The sequence below is a fragment of the Trichechus manatus genome, unplaced genomic scaffold, assembly GCF_000243295.1.
Source record: "Trichechus manatus latirostris isolate Lorelei unplaced genomic scaffold, TriManLat1.0 scaffold00008, whole genome shotgun sequence".
NCBI lineage: Eukaryota > Metazoa > Chordata > Mammalia > Sirenia > Trichechidae > Trichechus > Trichechus manatus.
In genome coordinates, this window is record NW_004443944.1 from 29,073,951 (window position 1) to 29,092,992 (window position 19,042).

A 19,042-nucleotide genomic window follows, 5' to 3' on the forward strand; every position below is an offset into this window, starting at 1 on the left:
CAAAGACCAGGTCAAAAAGAGAAGCAGGAAAGAGACACCACATAGATACTGTCTCATCCTCCCCAATACCTATTTCATCTCTCTGAGGGCGAGGGCAGTCCCTGGGGTCCCCTGGAGTAGTCACAAATGAAGAAAACCTGACCTAGGACCATAAAAATAAATAAATGATTTGGGTGAAGAGGAAGCAAATTGAGGAAACTTAGACCAATTTTCTCTTGACATTCAAGATTCACAGAGAGCCAATTTCCCACTGTGAGCACAGGAGGGAAGAGGTGTCCCCTCCTGTACCCCACTCTCCACAGGGGCCGGGGGTGCGGCACACAGTCTTGCCTGATATAGGCTTCAGAATGTGCCAGAGTGCTTCCAGGCTCTCCTGTCCATCACTGCATTCAGGCCCTTGTGATTCTACAGAATTTTAGAATCAGAGAATCAAAGGATCCTGGACCTTACTTACTAGACAAATACAACTACAGAGTTCCAGAACCAGAATTCCAACCAAGATGTCAGACTGAGCTCACACAGAGAAATCCTCCTCTCCCCTCCCCTATCATGGTCACCAATGGGCTACCAATTCCAAATATGTGGGCATATCAGATAAAATATATAGAAATAATTTCAAAACTACATATTCAGCCATATAAGCCTCAAAACAGGCAAAACTAATCTACAGTGACAGGTGTGGAAGAGCGGTCCTTGCAAGGAGAGTAATGACTGGGAGTCACAAGAGAGGCCTTTGCAGTACAGAAAATCCTCTATATATTGATCTGAGTGTTGGTTACAACAGTGTATTCATTTTGTAAAAATTCATCAAGCAGTACATTTAAAATTTATGCATATTGCTATACATATGTTACAATTTTTTTAAAAAACATACGTTGCCTGTCAAGATAATTCAATGGGGTAAAGAACAGTCTTTTCAACAAATGGTGCTGGGACAACTGGACAGCAGCATGCAAAAGAATAAGGCTGGAACCCTATCTCACACCATATGCAAAATTATCTCAAAATGGAACAAAGACCTAAATTTAAGAGCTAAATCTGTAAACTCTTAGACGAAAAACACAGGTAAATCTTTGTGACTTTGGATTAGGCAATAGTTTCTTAAATATGACACCAAGTACACAAGCAACCAAAGAAAAATATAAATTAGACTTCAAATTTTTTTAATTTTGTACTTTCAAGGACACCATCAAGAAAGTGAAAAGACAACCCACTGAGTGGGAGAAAATATTTTCAAATCGCATATCTGATAAGCATCTAGTATCTAGAATATCTTAAAAAAACAACAAAACAAAACAAAACCATTGCCGTCGAGTCAACTGGACTCATAGTGACCCTACAGGACAGAGCAGAACTGCCCCATAGGGTTTCCGGAAGCAGACTGTCACATCTTTCTCCCTGGAGTGGCTGGTGGGTTTACACTGCTAACCCTCCAGTTAGTAGCCAAGCACTTAACCACTGCGCCACCAGGGCTCCTCCCCAGAATATATAAAAAACTCTTACAACTGAAAAAAGCAAATAACCCAATTAAAAGATGGGTAAATAACGTGAATAGGCATTTCTCCAAAGAAGATATACAAATGGCCAGTAAGCATACTTAAAAAAAAAAAAGCTCAATATCATTAGTTATTAGGGAAATGCAAATCAAAACCACAATGAGATACCACTTTACACCTACTAGGATGGCTATAATAAAAACAAAATCAGATCATAACAATTGTTGGGAGAAATTAGAACTTTATACACTGCCGTATGGAATGTTTAATGGTGCACCCACTTTGGAAAACAGTCTGGCAGTTCCTCAAAAGGTTAAACATAGAGAACATAGAGTTACCCTAACAACTGCTAAGTGAAACAACCATATGACCCAGCTGTTCTACTCCTAGGTATATACCCAAGAGAAATGAAAACATGTCCTCAAAAAACTTGTACACAAATGTCATAGCAGCATTATTAATAGTAGTAAAAAGTAGAAAAAACCCAAATGTCTGTCAACTGATGAATGGATAAACAAAATGTGGTATATCTATACAAGGAAATATTATTCATCCATAAAAAAGAATAAAGTACTGATACATGCTACAACCTAGGTGAACCTTGAAAACATATGCTAAGTGAAAGTAGCCAGTCACAAAAGGCCACATATTGTATGATTTCATTTATACTGTATGTTGAAATGTTCGGAATGGGCAAATCCATAGAGACAAAGAATAGTTTACAGGTTGCATAGGGCTCAAGGAGATGAGGAGATTGGAGGGTGATGGCTAAAGGGGACAAGGTTTCTTTTTGAGGAGATGAAATGTTCCAAAACTGATTGGGGTGGTGACTGCACAACTTTGTGAATATACTAAAAACTACTGAATTGTACACTTTAAATGGGTGACTTGTATGGACTGTGAATTACACCTCCATAAAGAAGTACAACCAGAATGCTCCTTAGAAGCAAGGATGGCGAGACTATGTCTTACACACTTCGGACATGCTATCAGGAGGGATCAGTTCCTGGAGAAGGACATCATCCTTGGTAAAGTGGAGGGTCAGCAAAAAAGAGGAAGACCCTCATCGAAATGGATTGACACAGTGGCTGTAACAACGGGCTCAAGCATAACAATTGTGAGCATGGCACAGGACTGGGCAGTGTTTCGTTCTGTTGTGCATAGAGTTGATATGAGTCAGAACCAACTGAATGGCACCAAACAACAACAACAAAACTGCCACCAAAAAAAAATACATTGCCAAATTTGACAATATCTATCATAATTACAAAAGCCCAGGCTCTTTCAGGAATTAAGTCTACAAATATATTCCTATATTATAAAATTATACAGGTCCCTTTGGTTAGACATTTAGATTGTTTCCCATCTTTTGCTATTACAATCAGGGCTACAATGAATATTCTTCTATAGTCTGATGAATTTTCACAAAGTAAACACACGCTGATCAAGAAACAGAAATTACCAGGATCCCCTTCTTACATTCTTCCCATCACCACCCTCCCCCAGGTCAACACCATCCTGACTTTTAATATCACAGATTAGTTTTGTCTATTTTTGAAATTTATATGTATGGATTCCTTTCTTCTTTCTCTCAACATAATACTTGAGAACATCATTCTGTTTTAATTTTCTTCAAGGAACTTAGCTTGTTCTTGCCTGCCTCCTCCCACTAGAAAGGAACCCTATGAAGGCAGGAGCTTGGTTTGGCTTACTTATCTGTGATAATCCCAGTACCCTGCACAGTGCCTGCACAGAGTAGAAATTCAACAAATATCTGTTGATAAATGAACGAACCAAATTTAGTTTAGATTATGGGATTTATTCTCTTTGTGGAGTTAAAAGGCAGAGGAGCTGGGGTTGAACAACATATATCAAGGCCAGGGGCTGGGAAAGACTGCCTACTGATTCAAAGATACTCAGAAAGCAAGGCTTCTTGCCCAGTGCACAGAGTTAGCCTCGAGAATTAGAACTTCTAGCAAGCCTAGCCTATACCAAATGTAACATACAGCTGAATTCCAGCATTACCTGCTTAGTGTAAAAACCTGGGGCTGAGAAGCCAATCAAAAGAACTGGTCTTAAGTACCCTGTGGATTCACTTCCACTATCCAGAACACACCTCCTGCAGAAGATCTTCCTGCTGAGATTGAGCTCAGAGACAAACAAGACAAAGCAATGAGGAAACCCAATGTCCCGAGAGACAGTCAGCAGATGGAACAAATGGCAGGAATCATCTAAATAACTACAGTGTGCAAGAGGGACTTACAGCTGACTTTAAATACCTGAAGAGCTGTCCTGGAGCAGAGGAAGCCTATGTGATTTGTGTGGCCTCAAGAGTAGACCAGTGGGGCAGGACAAAGAAGCACAGTTCAGATGTGCACAAAAAAGGACTTCTGAGCACTCGGAGCCATCCAGCAATGGAGGAAGCTGCCTTGGAAGGAAGTGGGCCTGCCAACACCAGAGGACGAGTCAAGCAGAGATTTCAGAGTGCTTGAGGCTTTGGACTGGACAACCTCTGAAGTCTGTTCCAACTTTAAGAGTCTAGGATTCTAGAATTTTAGAACCTCTGAAAGCTTTGTTTCTCAATAACCACCTTCTCACCCCAACTAACCCACCCACCAAGAAGCCAATGTAGACTGCACAAAAGTTTTTCTTCCTGCCTTCTCCCAACATTAAGAGTACAGAGCCAGGACATATGTGCACCTCAGTTTAGGATCCTGAAGTGTTAAGAATTCTGGGGCACTGGAACCCTAAAGTTTTAGAATCCTGGTGCAAATAACTTGAAGCAAATATGACAAAATCTGTATGATGGTTTGTTCATTATTCTCCGTGCTTTCCTGTTTTTTAAACTTCACACCCCGCCTTTTTTTTTTTTTTTTTTTTTTGGTCTTTTTCTTTTTAGAGAATCCAAGGGCATTAGGAACTGGGAGCATCTGGGCTGGAAGGAATATCATCTGGCCTAGGCCCTCAGCTTAGCTGAGGAAACTGAGGCCCTGATAGGCATAGAGACAAGCCCAGGTCATCTCCAGGACTCCCCACTCCCAGGTGAGCTCTCTACCCCATAATCATAAAAGCAGGAAAGGGGAGAGGAGCTTCGGTCAGGACTGGCATGAGGGACAGCTGGTCACCTGCAGCCTGGCTGGCAGTGTGTCCATCCTCCTGGGCTGGAGGGGGCTCTCCAGAAATCACCTGAAGAACTATAATCCACAAGGGACTTAAGGGACTGACAGCTCAAGGAGGGGCTGTCTGGGAGGGCTGGGGCCTCAGGAAGCTTCCCTGCCTCAACTCTGCCAAACCCTCAGACCCAGGAGATTCCCCAATGATCCTAGGCAGGCCTGTTTCTGCCCTCAAAGACTTTGAAATGCTCTCTCCTTATCCCACCCCCACAACAAAGCTAGGGAACTTTGGCCTGGCCAAGAAGTTAAAGGGAAGGAGCAGGATCCAGGGAAGAGGGCAAAGTGGCCGAAGATGGGGACCAGAAATCATAGGATCTAGTGGGGCTGTAGCCAAGATGAGACTAGGGTCTAGGTGCCTCCAACTCTACACCAAAGGCCTCATCTCAGCAGTTGTCAAGAGTCCTGGTGCCCACGGCTTTGTAGCAGTGAGGCCTGGTGGCAGCTGTTGAGCTGGGGCTATTTTGGGGAGACTTCCATGAGCAGTGAGTTGATGGGGCAAGTCCCAAAAGGGGTATAGTCCTTCTGGTCTTTCTTCTCCTAGCCCAAGATGTCCGTGGGGAAGAAAGTATTGGAGCAAGCAAGGGGCAGGCAGATAGGCTAGGAAGATGTGATTTGGGCACTGTCCCCAGCCTAAAATATCTGCCACCAACATACCCCAGTGCCTGGAATTCCTTCTTTGGATCAGAGTCCTTTGGGTAAAGGCATTGAAGGGCTCTGTTAAAATGCTACTGCAGCTAAGAGGAACACATGAATTCAGTTCAACATACATCTACATTTCTATTTGGGGTCCAGAATTGGAACAAGAAACACTCATTGTCCAAGGAAAGACACTCAAGGAAGACTTCAGAGAGGAGGATTTTGATGGATAAAAGCAAGTCTGACATCAAGAGAGGCAAGAAGATGAGCAAGACAGCAAGGTCCTTGCCCTCATACAGCTAACATTTCCATGGGAAGGCAAAAAATAAACAAGCGAATATGTTATTTAAGGTAATTAAAGATTGTGGTGAGCGCAATGAAGGAAATAAACAGAGTAATGCTGTGGAGGGTAATGGGGGGTGGCCCTTCTGAGGAGGTGACATTTAAAGTGAGACCTAATGGATGAAAAGGAGCTGGCCAGACTAAGAGCTGGGGGAAGAACATTCTAAGCAGAAGGAACAGCAGATATAAAAAGCTGTGAGGCAGAAAATAGCTTGGGGTGATTGAGGAACTGTCACAATGCTAGGGTGGCTGGGATGAGGTCAACAGGGGAGAGTTGTACAAGGTGAGGTTGGAGAGGTAGGTAGGGGCTAGATCTCTTAGAGTCTTGGCGGGACTTAGAAAGGAGTCTCAACTTTGTTGCACGTGCAGTGGGAAGCTACTAAAGGACAGGAGAATAAGTGATTTGAATTTTAAAAACGATCACTGGCTGCCATGTGAAGAATAGGCTGGAAAAGGCAGGAGACGCAGCAGGGACAACGGTGGGGAAAGAGTCGTCCAGGTGAGACAGGGTGGGCATGGATCAGGTAGAGGAGATGGGGGCAGAGCAGCATGAACCAGGCCTGAGCAGCCACACTGGCTGAGGTTGGGCCACAGGGCGCATAACAGGAGGCAAGGTTGGACTGGGCAGTTGGGACTGGACTGTGAACCGATTCAAAAGCCAGATTTGGATTTGGAGGTTTATCCTGCAGGAGTTGGGGCACCATCAAAGGCGTATTTATTTATTTAATTTCATCAAAGAGCTCTGAGCAAGGGAACTTGACAGTGTGGTCAGATTTCTGTGGTCATAAGATCCCTGTGGCAGCTGGTGTGGAGGAAGGACTGGAGGGAGGGGACCGGTGGCAGGAAGACTTACCTAGGAGGAGGCTGCCATAATAGTCTAAATGCGGGGTGCTGAGGCCCAAAGAGGGGCCCTCTACCCTGGCACCCTGGGGGTGGTTCGGCCCCCTGCTTGTCTGAGTCTCATCCCCCTTTGGGGGCCCTGGGCAGCTGCAGAGGGCCCAAGTGGGCCCCAGCTCTGATGCTTCAGGCAGAAAATAGGATGAGGACGGCCAAAAGGCATCAGGGCTGTTTATCCGGAGGAGAGACGCCTCAGCATGGATTTATGGCTGAAAGGTTACTGGGGGGAGGTGGTGGGGAACAGCTGTCCCCCATCCTCACAAAGGGCAAAGAAAAAAAGAAGGGGACTGGGGCCTCAGCCACAGCAAGAGGAAGGGAGGGTAGACATATGAGGGAAAATGTCCTGACGGTACCAGAGGATGAAATGGCCCTACAGTGATCACACAAACCAACTCTCTCATTGAACAGTCAGGGTAACCAAGGTGCAGAGTCAGGTCCTTGCCCAAAGGCACACAGTGAATTAAAGCTATGAGCCAGCAATACAACCTCTCCTTTCTGAAGACCCCAGGGGCCTCCCAGAGCACTCACAGGGTACGGCAGACTGCCCTGGAGAGAAATGTGCAAGTGCAGCCCTCCTGCAGGTGGATGGATGGACAGAAAGACCTGTGCTGGACTGTGGACAGAGGTAGTTGGCCCCAGCACTGGCTCTGCCTGGGTCTCTTGATTTACTGCATTCTTGAGTTCAACCTTTGTCTTAGGCTCTCACCGACATGATAGCTCATTCCACTCCCAACCAGTCTCAGTGTTTTTGGCATTTGGTGGGAGTCTCTTGTATCTCTCAAGGGTCTTGATTTTTCTAGGTTGCACTGTCTCTCTCTGCCCTGTGAAACTCTGTATTTCTGTACTGGTCTCTGACTCAGTCTCTCCCAGAGCTGAGCTGGGCCAACCTCCTACCCCTAGTGGGCCCTCACTGGTGGAGTGGCCCCCTGTAGACAATATTCAGGCCCAGTGCCCAGGCTGGGACAGGTGACAGCAGCTGTGGATCTATCTATAGCTCACTTGCCCTTCAATTGTTCCCAACTTCAAACAATGGCTGGGCCCTGGATTAGAGACACCCCCACCAGCCCTACTGAAATGGATCCCAAGGGTCAGTAGATGAGGCTCATGAGGGCCACACTGTGATCTCTCACAAGTGTCTGCCTCTCTCTAGGCCTCTGTATTCCCATCTATGACTCTGGGCTCTACGGCCTTCCAGTCCAGAGGCTGTGTGAGTAGAGGACCAGTGACTAAGGCAACAGGATGTATGCAAACAGCAGACCTGTACATGGGCATGTGGATTTGAGATGTGGGTTTCCCTCCTCCTACCCTTGGTTGACAATCATGGGCATTAGGATGCCAGTTCCATGAGGGCAAAGATCTGGTCTTTCTCATTCTCTCCTATATCCCCATCTTGAGCTTGGTACATGTTAAGTGTTCAACATACACTCCTTTCTGATTTTTACTTTTTGAACACTTTATTGTGATTTGGGTCAAAGTCTACTGAGCAAATTAGTTTCCCATTCAACAATTTATACACACTTTGTTTTGTGACATTAGGTACAATTCCGTCAATGGGTTTTACTGACTATGCAAAATTGTGTGGATCATAACAAATTATGGATAACACTGAGAAGAATGGGAATCACGAAACACTTAATTGTGCTCATGAGAACCTGTACGTAGATCAAGAGGCAGTTGTTCGAACAGAACAAGGGGATACTGCATGGTTTAAAGTCAGGAAAGGTGCACGTCAGGGTTGTATCCTTTCACCATACTTATTCAATCGGTATGCTGAGCAAAAATCTGAGAAGCTGGACTGTAAGAAGAAGAACCCAACATCAGGATTGGAAAACTCATTAACAACCCGTGATATGCAGATGACACAACCTTGCTTACTAAAGTGAAAAGGACTTGAAGCACTTACTGATGAAGATCAAAGACTACAGCCTTCAGCATGGATTACACCTCAACATAAAGAAAACAAAAATCCTCACAACTGGACCAATAAGCAACATCATGATAAACGGAGAAAACACAAGTTGTCAAGGATTTCATTTTACTTGGATCCACAATCAACATGCATGGAATGAGCAGTCAAGAAATCAAACGATGCACTGCATAGGGCAAATCTGCTGCAAAAGACCTCTTTAAAGTGTTGAAAAGCAAAGATGTCACCTTAAAGACTAAGGTGCGCCTGACCAAAGCCATAGTGTTTTCAATCACCTCATATGCGTGCGAAAGCTGGATAATGAACAAGGAAGACTGAAGAATGGATGCCTTTGAATTGTGGTGTTGGCAAAGAATATTGAAGATATCATGGATTGCCAAAAGAACGAACAAATCTGTCTTGGAAAAAATACAGCTAGAATGCACCTTAGAAGCAAGGATGGCGAAACTACGTCTCACATACTTTGGACATGTTATCAGGAGGGATTAGTCTCATGCTTGGTAAAGGGTCAGCGAAAAAGAGGAAGACCCTCAACAAGATGGACTGATGCAGTGGCTGCAGTGATGGGCTCAAGCATTACAATTTTAAGGATGGGGCAGGATCGGGCACTGTTTCATTCTGTTGTATATAGGGTCGCTATGAGTAGGAACCAACTCAACGGCACCTAACAACAATATGACAGCATCTACTCACTTCCTCCCTGGGTTCCCCGTTTCCATTTGCCTATCTTTACTGCCCTTTCCCACCTTCTGAACTTTGTTTTTCGACCAATGCTGCCCTTTTGGTCTCATATAGTTGATTGTTCTAAGGAACATGTTCCTCATGGGTGTTACTGTTCACTTTATAGGACTGCCTATTGTTTGGCTGAAAGGTGATCGCCAGGAGTGGGTTGAGTTCCAGGTCTGAAGGGTGTATAAAGGCCATAGTCTTGGGGGCTCCAGCAGTCTCTATTAGACCAGTAAGTCTGGTCTTTTTTATGAATTTGAATTTTGTTCTACATTTTTCTCATACTCTGTTCAGGATCTATTGTGATCCCAATCTGAGCAGTTAGTGGTGGTAGCCAGGTACCACCTAGTTCTTCTGGTCTCAGGCTAGTGGACACTGTGATTCATGTGGTCCATTAGTCCTTTGGACTAATTGTTTCCTTGAGTCTTTGGTTTTCTTCACTCTTCTTTGCTCCGGACAGGAAGAGACCAATAGTTGTATCTTAGATGGCTGTCTGTAAGCTTTTAAGACCCCAGTCGCTACTCACCAAGGTAGGATGTAGAACACTGTCTGTATGGATTATGATATGCCAATTGACCTAGATGTTCCCTGAGATTATAGTCCCTAGCCCTCAAGCCCAGTATATCAGTCTCAGGAGGTGTATGGTTATGGCTAAGAAGTTTTCACGACTGTGTCCCCTGGGTGTACTATTGCATACATGGCTATATTTGCAGCATGTACACATATGCCCTCTCACTTCTGATCAGCTTACATATCTACCCAGATGCCCAAATATTCCGGAGATCACATTACAGTCATACAACAAACCAAAAAAAACCAAATTCATCGCTGCCGAGTTGATTTCGACTCACAGTAACCCTATAGGACAGAGTAGAAATGCCCGATAGATTTTCCAAGGAAAATCTGCTGGATTCGAACTACCAACCTTTCGGTTAGCAGCCAAACACTTAACCACTGTACCACCAGGGCTACAGCCATACAACAGACAGGCCTATAAAATGAATACCACCACCAGTGAGGAATGTACACCTCAGAACAACCAACTATATGAGACCTAAAGGACAGCATTTGCTGAAAGCAAAGTTCAGAAGGAAGGTAGGGGCAGGAAAGCTGGACAAATGGACACAGGGAACCCAGAGAAGAAGAGGGGAGAGTGCTGACACATTTAGGGGTTTGCAACCAACGTCATGAAACAAGTTGTGTATAAATTGTTGACTGGGAAAATAATTTGCTCGTAAATTTGCACCTAAACCACAATAAAATGTTAAAAAAAAAGAGACGGAGTGCTACATGGCACTATGACTCAAGCTTGAGAGGCAGTATAGACTAGTGATGAAGAACCCCTGATCTAAAATCAGACTGCTGGGTTTAAATCCTGGTTCTGCCACTTACCAGCTATGAATCTTGGAAAATTACTTAACCTCTTAATGATGGAGTTTCATAAAAAGTTCTTACTTCATTGAGCATTACATGAGTTAAAACACCTAAAATGCTTAGAATAGTGCCTGACACATAGTGGGTACTCAATAAATCACTGTTATTATTATTATTACTGTCGTTATGTTTGAAAAAGCAAGCCTCCGTGCCAGTGGGAGAAGCCTGGGTGTGGGGCAGTCCTCAGGGTGTGGGCTTGCTACCCTGTGCCCTAGGTCGGGCAGTCTGGGTCTCAGTCCCAGGGGCACCCTCTTTCCTCCAGCGCAATGGCAAATAAGATGTGTCCATGTGAAACCATCCCAGAGCAAATGGTAAGCCAGAAGGAAGGCCTCCCAGCTCCAAGCCACATATCAGAGGTAAAAGGGAGGGGGTGAAAACAGGCTCACTGCCCTTTTTCCTGGCCCTAGCCCCCAACTCGTCAGCCCAAACTATTCTTAGAGCCTAGATAATGCCAGCAGTGCCTAGATAATGCCAGCAGTTGCTGTTGCTCATATCAGCTTCCAGAACTACCCAGTCCTGAGAGGCCCAGCTCCCGCCCCCACTCCTCTGCATGTTGGCCTCCTTGCCAGGTATGGGCCTCGCTGGCTCTGTTCTCTGCACTGCACAGGCCATACATACTCTGGCCAGCACAGGTACGTAAGGGGCCTGGGTTGTGGGCCCCACCAAGATTCCCCTTGCCAGTTAGCTGGGTTGGGCAGGAAATGCTAAAGAATTCCAGAGGGTAGGAGTGAATCCTACTAACTGTTCCCCCAGGAGTCACCATCCAGATAGTCTGGCACAAGCCCAGGTTTCAAACTATACTCAGAATATGAATGAGAGAGGTAGGGGCTAGGGACATGGGTTGGCCAGGGGAACTGGAGTGAGAGGAGGGCAGAAACAGTAGCAGGGAAGGGGTCTGGGAGGCCAGTGCATACAAGGGGGAGGAAGCCAAAAATAGAAGGTCTGGGAAAGAGATGGCAGAAGAGGGCCTGACAGCACTGGCTGTGGAGTCAGACTGTCCATTTCTGTCCCTTACTCACTATGTGACCTTGGGCAGGTCTCTTTTCCTCTCGGCTTCAATTTCCAGCTATAAAATGGACATTACCTTATTCATTGGGCTACAGTGCAGATTCAATGCAATAATGTATATACAGAGCTTAGCCTATGCCTTATATGTGTGTGTGTGTATGTGTATAAAATACACACTATGTAAATGTTTAGTGATATTATCATCAGCTCTTAAAAAGCAGGGAGTGTTTCTTATCCAGCTTTGCTCTTGCAGGGACTGGGTTGGGCCTGGCATCTGGTAGGACTGCCACTTCAAATCCTTGCTCTGACTTTTACAAGCTAAGTGACCCTGTACCAGTTATTTAACCTGTCTGAGCCCCAGGTTCCTTCCCTGCAAAATGGATATACAAAGAGTACGTACCTTATAATGTTGCTGAGAGAAACAAATGAACAAACTATTTAGCCCATAGTAAGACCTCAACGATGTGAACATGTGAGCTCTGTGGCTATGTGTAGGTTGGGGCAGTGTAGTGGAGAAGCCTTGGATTTGCCCCTCTGGGGATGGACTCTGAGATAGTGCCCAAGGCAGCACTCTGGGAGAGAGGTCTTAGTGAGTCTAACACGTAGGGGTTCCAGGATTTTGTAAGACCACAGCCATACCCTTCCCCAAATCCTGTGCCAAAGCCCAAGTCGTTCCTGGAATAAAGATGGGCTTGTCCCAACCTGGGTCATCTTACCATTTGGTTCAGTTCAACAAACACTCTCTGATACCCCCTAGATTGGGACTGGTGCTGGGCATGCTCTGAAGGTTCAAGGATCTCAGTCTGGTTGGGGAGACAGGCACAGAGGCAAGGAGAGAAACGGCGATCAACACAGGGACCTCCCAGGGAAGGGCGCTTAGCCCAAGTTGGAGAGTGGAGTGGGTTATGGCTCTCTCCTTGCTACTGCTTGGTGATCATGGTCAGTCAGCTTGGGAGGTGAGGGGCTGAGACAGGCTCGAAAGGTTAAGCTCAGAAACCAATCCAATGGGTCTAGCAGTGCCACAGCTATATTCCAACTATCTTTCATCCCTGCCTTAGGGCACACTACCCACCTCTCTGAGAAGCTGGACTTCATCAGCTCAAGGGCAAGAGTCCTCCTTGGGCACAGCCCTCAGTTGTATTTTATGGGTTGAGCATTTTATTATTACAAAGCATCTCTACTGTCCTACCTAATGGTTCAGACTTTAAATGTCGTTTTTAAACTGAAACCTTTGAGATTAACTGTAGATTCACATGCAGTTGTAAGAAATAAAGACTCCCTATATTGACACTGATAAACAATCCACTGATATAATTCAGATTTCCCCAGTTTTATATGAACTCATGTATGTGTATGAGTGTTTATGTGTGAGTATATGAATGTATGTGTGTGTGTGTATGTGTGTGTGTATTAAGTTCTGTACAATTTTGTCTGTGTAGTTTCATGGATCCTCCACCACAATCGAGATACTAAATAGTTCCAACACCAGAAGGATCCTTAATGTTGCCCTTTTATAACTACACCCACCTCCCTCCTGTCCTTAACCCCTGGCAGTCACTGATCTGTCCACCATTTGTAAAATTTTGTCATTTCAAATATGTTATTTAAATGAAACCATACAGTATGTAACCTTTTGAGACTGGCTTTTTTTGCTCAGCATAATTTCCTAGACATTTATCTAAGTTGTAGCATGTATTAATAGTTTGTTCCTTTTTATTGCTGAATAGTATTCCGTGGTATAGATGTACCACATTTGTTTAACTACTCATCTGCTGACGGATATCTGGCTACCCATACCCTCCAGCTCACCTGGGGATAAATTCTTGCTCCTGCTTCCTAGGGACAGATGCCAAGAATCTTCCCCATCCACCCCACTTTCTTTCTCAGAACAGATATTAGGATTCAGTCACTCCCAAGTATACCAACCCCCAGTCCTTAGGGATAAGCAAGAAGACAGTCTTCATGGAATCCCTGGGCCTCATTTAAATTTTAAACCTGTCTGTTAACCTTGGCCCAGAGGCCCAGCATAGACTAGCCCTGCCAACTCCCTAAGCCTCATCAGGCAGCTCCATGCTCTCACTCACTCACTCCAGATACACTAGCCTTCTGAGCGCCTTATAAAATACACCATCCTTATTTCTGTCTCAGGAACTTGGTATCTGCCATTCCCTCCACCTAGAATAGTCGTTTCCCAAACTAGGACATAGCTGCCTCCTTCTTGTCCTTCAAGTCTCAGCTCAAATGGTACCTCCTCAAAGAGGCCTCCCTAGACTATGCTAGCTAAATTAGGTTCCTTCTACAAATGTTATCTTTGCCTCCTTTGTAGTACATATCCCAATTTTTAAATTTATTACATGTATTGGTAGCTTTGCTTATTTATCATCTGTTTCCTCCACACGAGGACCTGGGAACAGACAGACCCCACACTGGGTCCCCAGTAGCCAATGGCAGGACTTGGCACAGCAGAGGTACCCATAAGTGCTTGCTGAATGCCTCTCAGGAACCACATTCCCCAAAGGCCTCTCACTCTACTACCTGCTGCCCCATGCATGCTAGGCCCAGTGGACATTGTGACTCCTGTTTCTCTCCCACCCAAGTCTGGAAAAACCTTTCTTTGCTCTCTCGGCTTCAGCTGAGTCACGCTAAGAATATAGCACAATGCTTAAGAGTTCTGGAATCAGATTGCCTGAGTGCAAACCCTCTCTTTGATCCTCTGCTTCCTCATCTGTAACCTCATAGGTTACTGTGAGAAATAAAATAATCACCCTTAAAAACCCATTGCCATTGAGTCGAGTCCGACTCATAGTGACTCTACAGGACAGAGTACAACTGTGCCACAGGGTTTCCAAGCCTGTAAGTCTTTATGGAAACAGATTGCTACATCTTTCTCCTAGGAAGCAGCTGGTGGGTTCAAACTGCCAACCTTTCAGTTAGCAGCTGAAAGCTTTAACCACGGGGCCACCAAAGCTCCTTCAAATGGAATAGTACTTGTTTTTAAAAAATGGCACAGGATCATTACTATTTTTATTATCATCAGCATCTTTTTATTCCAAATTCAGTAGAATAAACAAGGAAAACACCTACCCCACCAATACAGAAATCATGAGAAGGTCCCAGAAGTAGGCTCATTTCTAAGCCTGTAGGTACCCATTCACATCCTTAGGCAATTTCCCTTTTGGCTTCTTGGTAAGAGTTTGGGAAGATGGAAGGACAGGCCTATAGCCCCTCCTGGGTAAAGGCTCCCGATCCTCCTGTCTTCAGGTGACAACCATCCTCTCCCATGTATAGAGTTGTCAGTCTTGCCTAGGACTTTCTGGCCCAGGGTCTCCCTACAGATACCAACACAGTCTAGGCCCAGAGCCCTGCCACCCTCCAGGCACAGGAAGAGTAAAGGGTCATCTCCTCTTCAAAGAGCTGCACCCATTCTGCTTTCATTCGTCCATCAAATCATGCAAATATTTACTGAAAAGTAAACTCTGCTATTAATTTGAGAAATCACATGGGATATCATTTCACACCCAGTAGAGTGGCAAAAATGAAAAGCCTGACAATACTAAGTCTTAGTGAGGATGCAGAACAAAGGCAACTCTCATACATTGCTGGCAGGAATGTAAATCTGTAAAGCAACTTAGGAGAGAAGTTTTATATTATTTAGTAAATCTGAATATGCTCGTAACCTTCAACGTAATAGACTGTTCACCATTTGTAACAGCAAAATATTAGAGAGAATCCAAAGGACCATTCACAGAGCAGAGAAACAAAAACTGGTGTTTTTATGCAGTGAAAATGAATGAACTAGAATTACCCTATCAACATGGACGATGCTCAACATAATGCTGAATGAGAAAAGCAAGCTACACAAGAATGTATATGATATGCTACCATTTATTTCAGAATATAAGGCCTGGTGATCTGCTTCCAAAAAATTCAGCCATTGAAAACCCTATGGAATACAGTTCTACTCGGACACACACGGGGTCACCACGAGTTGGAATCAACTCAGCGGCAACTGATAATAATAAGCATTTATTTAAAATCCAAAAACCAAGAAAAATGGTGCCATCTATTGTTTAGAAACACATACCTAGGGAAAGATAAAAATCACATAGGACCCACCTCATACCATATACAAAAATTAAGTCAAAATGGATCAAAGACCTAAATGTAAGAGCTAAAGCTATAAAACTCTTACAAGCAAAACACAGGGGTAAATCTTCATGACCTTAGATTAAGCAATAGATTCTCAGATATGACACTTAAAACACAAGCAACAAAAGAAATAAACTGGACTTCATTAAAATTCAAAACTTTTGTGCAAAGGACACTATCAAGAAAGTGAAAAGACAACCCACTGAATGAGAGAAACTATTTGCAAATCATATATATGATAAAGTTCTAGTATCCTGAATATATAAAGAACTTTTAAAACTTAACAATAAAAAGACAAGTAACTCAATTTAAAATTGGGCAAAAGATCTGATAGGCACTTCTCCAAAAAGATACACATGATTGTGGTGAAGACTGCACAATTACGTGAATATACTAAAAGCCATTGAATTGTACACTTTAAGTGGGTGAATTGTATGATATGTGAATTATATCTCAATAAAGCTGTTTAAAAAAAAGATATACAAATGGCCAGTAAGCACATGAAAAAATACTCAACATTATTAGTCATTAGGGAAATGTATATCAAAACCACAATAAGATACCATTCTATACCCAGTAGGATGGCTATAATCAAACAGGCAGACAATAACAAACAATAACAAGTGTTGGTGAGGATGGAGAAATTGGAACTCTCATTCACTGCTGGAAGGAATGTAAAATGGTGTACCCACTTCGGAAAACAGTCTAGAAGCTCCTCAAAAAGTTAAACATAGATTTACCGTATGACCCAGCAATTTCACTCCTAGGTATATATCCGAGAATTGAAAACATATGTTCCAGAAAAACTTGTACACACGTTCATGACAGCATTATTCATAATAGCAAAAAATGGAAACAACCCAAATGTCCATCAACTGATGAATGGATAAACTGTGGTATATCTGTTCAATGGAATATTATTCAGCCATAAAAAGGAATAAAGTACTAATACATGCTACAACATAGATGAACCTTGAAAACATCATGCTAAGTGAAAGCCAGTCACAAAAGTTAACACATTTCGTGATTCCATTAACATTAAATGTCCAGAATAGGCAAATCCACAGAGACAGAAAGTAAATTGGTGGTCACCAGGGGCTGAGGGAGGGGAGAACAAGGAGTGACGGCTAATGGGTACGGGGTTTCTTTTTGAGGTGAGAAAAATATATTCTGGAATTAGATATTGGTGGTTGTTGCACAACTTTGTGAATATACTAAAAACCACTGAATTGCATACTTTAAAAAGGTAAATTTTATAGCATGTGAACTATATCTCAATGAAAAAAATACATAGGAATAATAAATACCAAATTCAGAGGAGTCATATTAATCTTTATATCTTTGAATGTTCTCATCATAAACGTATTTTAGAAGTATTTACTGAGTGTCAACACCTGTGTAATGGAGAGTAAAAACAGATCCCAAGCTGGCCTAACGGAGGGCAGGATAAGAGGTGGATAAGGATAAGTAGTGAGTAGAAAAGAAGGACAGTAAGTCATAAGTCATCTCTCCTCTCTGGGCTCCTGTTTCCTCGTGGGTAAAATAAGAGCTGACTAGAAGCTTGTTAGTAGACGGTCTCTGAGGATCCTAGGGGCCTCAGAGTGAGTCTTCCTTTTTTAGCCCAGAGCACCTCAGAGTTCATTTCGCAGGCACAAGAGCACAGGCTCTAGAGTCAGTCCTGGTGCCATCAGTCATTGCTAGTGGGCCTAAGGCAGAGCCCAACACCTCCGAGTCTCTGTTTCTTCTCAGTAAAACAGGGAGAGTAACTTTTCCCTCCCAGGATTAGCGTGGGGGTGTAAATGAGATACTAGGGCCCTGATGGTGCAGTGGTTAAGTGCTCTACTGCAAACTGAAAGGTCAGCAGTTAGAAGCCACCAGCTGCTCCATGGGAGAACGATGTAGCCTTGGAAATCCTACGGGGCAGTTCTACTCTGTCTTATAGGGGCACTATGAGTTGGAATGGAGCCCTTGTGGCACAGTGGTTAAGAGTTACGGCTGCTTACCAAAACGTCGGCAGTTCAAACCCACGAGCTGCTCCTTGAAAACCCCATGGGGCAGTTCCAGCCTGTCCCACAGGGTCGCCATAAGTCAGAATCACCTCGACGGCAAAGTGTTTGGTTTGGTTTGGTTTATGAGTTGGAATTGACTCGACAGCTATGGGTTTTTTTTTGTTTTTTTGGTAACTTCTCCCTCCCAGGATTACTGTGGGGGTGTAAATGAGACAACACATATAAAGTGTCCAGGACGGGCCTGGCATACAGTAAATCCTCAACACATGGGAGCGTCCTCACTTTAATTCCACAGGCATTTCCTGAGTAGCACGGCCTGTGCTAGGGGCTGAAGATAGAAGAATGCAATTCCAAGCTGTGGCCCCCAGCCATGTGGGGGCAACAGACTCATAAGCAACAATACCAGGCAGGGTGATGTCACTGCCCAAAAGAGATAGCAGACAAATGCACAGAGAGTGTGATGGAGACCCTGGGACTGACAATGACATCCCAATCAAGAGGCAGATTCCAGGCCTGGAGAGAGGTCTTCACAATTCACAAGGGGAAAGGCGAGGCACCAAGTTAAGGAATTGGTCTCCACTCACACTGTGGTGCAACTCTGCTTGTCTTTTTTCAACTAATTCAGACTCAAATGTTCCCCCAAGCCCCAAGAACAGACCTAGCGATGGACTGAAAAGTCAGCTTTGGGAAGCCGGAGCCCATTGCACATCCCTAGGAGCGTCTGTAGGAGCACAGTGGCTAACAGGCAAGTCAGGGCACCTTCTCAAGCCTCCACTTCTCCCGCTATAACATGGAGACAATAACAGGGCTATTGTGAAAAGTGAGATAATGACTGTAATGCCATTAGTCAAATGCCTGGCACCTGGTGAGCAGATCAATAAGCAGTAGTAGTTATAATTAGGAAAAAATAGTCTCCATTTTGAAAGTGAAGTTCAGAAAGGTGAGATGACTTACCCATAGTCACACTGTTAGTCAGGATTTGAACCCAGGTCTGTGACAACAAAGGCTCAATGTCTTTATCATCCCTCTCTGCTCCAGAATCTTCAGCAGGTTTCCGTAGTCCACTAAACGGAATCTGTTCTTGCCACAGAGTGAGGAACCAGCTCAGGCTTGAGGCCAGAGAGATCTTGGGCAAATTCCCTAATCCTGAGTTTCTTGATCTAGACTCCCTGAGTGGGCCAGAGGAGGTCTGTGAATTCCTCCACATGGTATGCAAAAAGTGTGTGTCTAATGGAGATTCTCAAA